The sequence below is a fragment of the Anthonomus grandis genome, chromosome 11 (genome assembly GCF_022605725.1).
Source record: "Anthonomus grandis grandis chromosome 11, icAntGran1.3, whole genome shotgun sequence".
Taxonomy (NCBI): domain Eukaryota; kingdom Metazoa; phylum Arthropoda; class Insecta; order Coleoptera; family Curculionidae; genus Anthonomus; species Anthonomus grandis.
The window spans coordinates 12293926-12300455 of NC_065556.1; positions in this window are offsets into that span (position 1 = coordinate 12293926).

The following is a 6530-nucleotide window of genomic DNA, read 5'->3' on the forward strand; positions in this document are numbered from 1 at the left end:
AGGATCTTATTGGTGGTATAGAAACAAGTAATTTCAATCCGTTACAGAACCTTCAGCAAGTACCCAGGCCTCAAAATGTTTTTATTTTTTCCTCAGTTTCTTTTATTGAGGTTAGAGATATTATAGATAGCACTAGAAATAAAGCCAGCTGTGATGTGTACGGTCTCAGTATTAAATTGTTTTAAAACGAGCACTTGTGGTTCCCATCTTTAAAAACGGTGACATAAATGATACATCTAACTACAGACCCATCTCATGATTACCAGTTATTTCATAAGTTTTTGAAAAGTGTATAGCAAGGAGGTTGACAACATTCTTGGAGGCAAATGGTTGCTATGCTGAGGGTCAGTTTGGATTTCGAACAGAAAGGAGCATATTAAATCTTGTAGCCAATATTTATGACTCCTTTGAAAATCGCGAGTTTAATGCTGTTCTTTTTTGCGACTTAAGCAAGACATTTGACTGTGTGTCTTATGAACGGTTGCTTGGTAAGCTGCCATACTATTTAGCCAGGATAGTATTACACTATTAAAATCTTATTTGGACAAATCTGGATATTGGAACAGATCCCAAACTGTTAGTGTGGACGGGGAGTGTTCTGCAGAAAGGGTTGTGAACATAGGAGTACCTCAAGGCTCCATCCTTGCACCTATTTTATTTTTAATATATGTTAATGATCTCCCTAATTAATTTACCATATGTAAAATAACAATTTTACAAAATTTCTTTAGTTTTTGTTTCATAATTGACGTATGTGATTTTTTCGATGCATGTGTGTAAGTGTTTTGTATAATAACATGAAATAAATATATGATCAGACAACTTGTGGAACAAAGAAGAGTTGTTGTGAAGTATAATGGCCATATGAAAATTTATGCTATAATACTTGGAAAATCAAAACTTCGGTTCGTTGTGAACTATTAGGCCTAATCGTTGCAATTCTATTGATACAAGTATTGCCGACAGACAAGGTATATTACATTAAAACAGGGGTTAATGCGCATAAATTTAATAATCATAAAAGGTGCTTTTATGTGAAAAGTAATAAAATTTCTGTACGTTGTGTTTTGGAAAAAGTGATGGCCCCTTGGGTCAAAATCTTACTCCAAAATCTGGGACACTTGATCATTTATGCTTTTAACATCTCTCAGAGCAAAAACCATTCTTTCAGTCTAACTTCTGTTCAATCTCAGGTTATAAGATATAAACCATTTTTCTGTTCTCTCTTGTGCCTTCACGGATCTCAATATAGAAGCCTCATGCATCCTGCCAATAATGGAAATTGTAGTGTCATCAGCAAAAATAGTGTAACTTACATTGGAGTCCATAAGAGGCAAATCATTAATATAGACAAAAACTATTGGTCAAAAAATCGAGCCCTGAGGTATATAAATCTTCAATTCCTATTCTCACGACACTGCAACGGAGTCTTTGGTAACCGTTAGTTAAAATATTGAATGCCAAGTTCAAACTTAGTTCTTATAAGTTCTAAAAATTGAAAGCTATTGCCATTAATGTTATAAGACCGAAGTTTTCCTAAGAGAACTACACGTTTTGGTCAAAATTATCGAACGTATACTTTGATTAAGAATAAGTTACACGAATTATATAGGTTAGACCTGATCAATCACTTCTGATCACATTCTTAAAAAAACAGCAAAGACTAATAGATTACCGATACTATGCGTAGTGTGCACGTCTTTGCTGTTTTTTTAAGAATGTGATTTTCGGAAGCTGTGGATTACACGTATAACCTATTCTCAATTTAAATATAAGTTCGAGACATTTGACCAAAACTTTTTTGTAATAAGTCAGTCTCTTTAAGAAAGAAATGAACGATTACTTTTAGTTTCCTAAAAGGATCTGATGGTTGACAGACTCAAATGCTTTGGAAGATCACAAAATAAGGTGATTCAACACATCCGTGACATCAACATCATATGCAGTATACAGCGTTGTGCTTTTGTTTTGCCTTCCAAATTCCAAACTGATTCTCATTGAATAAGGTATTTTCATCAAAATGTATATAAGAGTATATAAACCCTTACAAATGTCAGATTTTAAAAAGAAACGGAAACTACCCCAAATAAGAAGGTACACTTACACTGATTAATCAGTCTGTACCAAGAATTCCGGGAGAGACACACATTTGACAAGAGTACGTTCAAAGAAATAAACAGTTTTCAAAATTGCAACTTTAAAACCTAGAACTCTATTTCAGACGAAAGTTTTACTGAAATGGAAAACGAATTAGAAAACATAAGATGAGATATGAATTTGAATATTGCCGGGGTAGGTGAGGTCAGAAGGCGAGGTGAAGGTCTTGAGACTCTAAAATTTGATCACTTATTTTACTACCACGGAAAACAACATGAGTCACTGGGAGATGTTGGAATCTTTATAAACAAAAAGCTAGTGGGAAATTTCAGAATGGTCCGATTAGTTACCACCAGAGTAGTGCTATCCTCAAAATAAACACCAGGTATGATTTAAAGGTTATTCAGGTTTATGCCTTAACAACGGAGCATACAGACGAGGAAGTCGTTTATGGTGAAGTTTGTTATGCTAATTTGGGTGCAGTCCTCTCAAATAATCCTACAAATTTCACCATTGTATGCGGCGATTTCAATGCCAAAATAGGATGAAAAACTTAAATGGATCCATCAGAAACGAATCCTGGTAAATTTGGCAGTCCAGGACGTAATGATCATGGAAATACTCTTCTAAAGTTTCTGTTGGAGAAAAACATGTTTCTAATAAGCAGCTTCTACTACAAGAAACTCCAGCGCAGATGGATCTGGAGCAGGCCAGACGGAAGGACAAAGAATGAAATAGACTACTTTAAAACTGACAGAAGACATATATTTAAAGATGTAATAGTCCTAAATAGATTTGCAAAGTCAAGCGAGCATCGAAGAGCCACTAACGAACTAAACACTAGTTACGAACGGTACAAAACGATTAAAAACCAACAACGAAGACACCCCAAGAGATATACGCAAATTTGAGAAACACCTGAGTAAAGTACTCCAAGATCAACCTTTATCAAATGATATTAACACATTGAACGATGCAATTACACACACCGAAAAGAAATGTTGCCCAACAAGCCCAAAGGAAAAAAACCAGCCTGGAAACGCGACACAAAATAGAATGGAGAAAAACAGTAAAAAGCGACGAAAACGCTAGCCAAGAAAAAATAAATAGACTGAACAAGGAAGTAGCAAAGGCAATCAAAAAAGACTTAAGAAAATACAAAGACGAGAAAATCGTTAAAACTATCCAGGAGAATAAAAACATGAAAGTTATAAGACGCAAACAAGTGGGAAAAGAGAAATTGTCAAACTCAAGAACATAGATGGTAATATCACGTCGAACAGAGAACATTTGTTACAACTTGTAGAATCATTTTATGAAATTTTATACACTAATTAGTTCTGATAGGGAGGCCATTGCTGCCTCTAAATCCCTTGCAACAGAATTATTAGAGGTTGATTTTGTCATCGATAATAATTCAGTGGCGAATAAAGCAGCAAATATGGACCCGTTGACTCCACCAATAGTGCGGCTATCAAGAGACTCAGGTGCGACTGATGGTCGCTATTTATTGGCCAGACTGAGAGACCCTTCCATCTTAAAACCTCTTAGGCTATTCCTTGCCTATCTGCATGATCAACCCTCCAGTGTGTGTTTTGAAGGACATACCAACACCAGCATCCGATTGGCACTTGCATCAGAGGGGCTTCCTGGTGACGTGGACTCTTTGCGGAGGCTCTACTTTCGCTACCATGATGCCTATGGTATTGGTCCAACTGAAGTTGAAGCAGATCTGTCAGCCTTCAGGTCCTTCTTCTCATCAGAAAAGCTGCTACGCCTTCAAAAAATCAGAGAGAGTCATAGCAATTATTATTCTGGTGGATCTCCCGCCAGGAATAAAAATTTTTAAATGACTTGACGCGAACAGAGGATCAAGCACCCTCTGAAATACTGGAAAATGGCAAGCTTAGTATTTTCTCTCTAAATATTCAGTCCTTAAAACATAAAACTAATGATTTATTTCTTTTACTACAAGAGCTTCATTTTCCAGAAATCGTTGCCATAACTGAACATTGGTTGCATGTTGGTGAGCCTGTGATGGTGGATAATTAGACTACAGTTGCCAGATTTGATAGAACAAATCTAACTCATGGAGGTACTGTGATATTATCTACTAGCAACGACTTTTCAATGGTAACCAAGTTCGATAATTTAGTTTCTGAAAAAATATTTTAATTTTCCATTGTCTACAATAATAATTTTGAGCTTTACGTTGTTTGTATTTACAGAACACCTGATGCTGACGTATCTGTTTTTTTCCAAAAATTACTAAGCTTGCTTGAGTCTCTGCCGTTAAAAAGCAAACTCATTTTATGTGTCGACCTAAACATTGATTTTTCCAGTGTGATCTCTCCAGTCCATTTTCGACTCTTTTGGCTTAATCATGCACATTAAATCACCTACCAGAATAACTAAAACCAGCTCTAGTACAATAGATTACGTCGTATCTTCCTTTGAGCCAGATTTCGTCGATTGTACTGTCTAAGCTCAGGTTTCTCAGACCATGAAGCAGTGTTTCTAGATTTAGTTATGGCAACAAAGTTTTCCATAACTAAATCTAAAAGTAAAAATGTTCCACGCAAATTAGGCCGTATTTTCTCGGATAAAAATGTTTTACATTTTAGGCACCTTTGTCAATCAACTGACTGGAATATTCTCTCTGACAACGTTGATTCAGAATTCTCTAGATTTGTAAAAACGCTATCTAGTCTTTCTCACAAATCCTTTCCTTTGAGACCTCTTAAAAAGAAGCAACATAACCCCTGGTCTACCCAAGGCTTGCGTACATCTGCTAAGAACATGTGCTTATTATGTCATCTTAAAAAATTTTCAGACAGCGCTTTTTTTCATGAATACGTAAGACTTTACAAAAATATTTATCAGAGAACTTTAAAAGCCGCCAAGGATATTTACTATAATAGGAGACTGGCTAAATCTAAAAATATGACTAAGGAAACATGGTCGATTGTTAATGCTTTGAGAAATAAACCGTCTTTGTCGAATACTATCTCCACTTCATCTGAGAACCTTAATGATTATTTTGTAAATGTGGCAAATAATTTAATGAGTACCATAACTCCTTCCCATGATCCACTTTCATATCTTCCCATTGCAAATGAGAATTTCCACAGTTTCTTCTTTACGCCCGTAGTGTTACCAGAGCTTTGCAGTTCAATTAGGGAAATCAAAAACAAAGGCTCTTCTGGAATTGATGGACTTACTCTCAAAATGTTTTCAAATCTGCCCGAATGTACATTATGTCATCTTATTACTCTAATTAATCAGTCTTTTCAAAAAGGTGTTTTTCCTAACTGCCTTAAGTTGGCGATAATAATTCCACTACATAAAGGAGGAGACAAAGATCAGTCTTCCAACTATCGCCCTATCGCTCTTCTTCCCACACTTTCAAAAATTATTGAAAGATTGGTTAAAAAAAGACTTCAATCATTTTTGCTAAAATCTAAAATACTTACTTCCCATCAATTTGGATTTTTAAATAACAAATGCACAAATGATGCTATGTTTTCTCTTTTTAATAATGTATACTCTAGCTTAAACAACCAACATCCTACAGCAACAATTTTCTGTGATTTTTCTAAAGCCTTTGATTGTGTTAATGACATCTTATTAAAAAAGTAGCAATATTGCGGGTTCAGAAGAGAGCCTTTTGAATGGTTTAAGTCGTATCTCAGTAACAGAAGTCAAGCTGTGAGAATTGATTCGACTATGTCTTGTTGCAAGCCAATACAAAGTAGAGTGCCTCAAGGTTCCGTACTTGGCCCTATTTTGTTTCTTATCTTCATCAATGACATTGCTAATCTAAATATTAACGGTAAAGTCTGTCTATTTGCTGATGATACTAGTTTTACCTGGAGTAATCCGGATATTTCTACACTTCATAGAACCGTATCAAGTGATTTAACTACTATCAAATCATGGTGCGACTCTAATCTCCTTTGTCTCAACATTTCCAAAACTAAAATGTTGTCCTATAAAAATACCTTGCAATATTTTGTACTTGGTAACGCAACAACTGACGAAGTTGATTCTGTAAAGTTTTTAGGGCTAACTGTTGACAACTCGTTAAAATGGGACACACATATTGACTCTTTATCAAGAAAATTAAGTTCCGCTTGTTTTGCGTTAAGATCAATTTCTAAGGAGCTTAGCCTGTCTACTTCTAGAACAATTTATTTTGCCCTTTTTGAATCGGACCTTCGATACGCCCTTCCATTCTGGGGTACATGTAGTGCAACTCAATTTGACCGTATTTTTAGACTACAAAACAGAGCTTTACGTTATACACTGAGACTTAAATACAGAAGTCATTGCCAGCATTTCTTCAAAAAATTTCAAATATTAACTTTTCCATCTTTATTCGTATTTGAGTCCGTTTGTCTAATACGCAAACACGGTTCAGCATCTGATAGGCC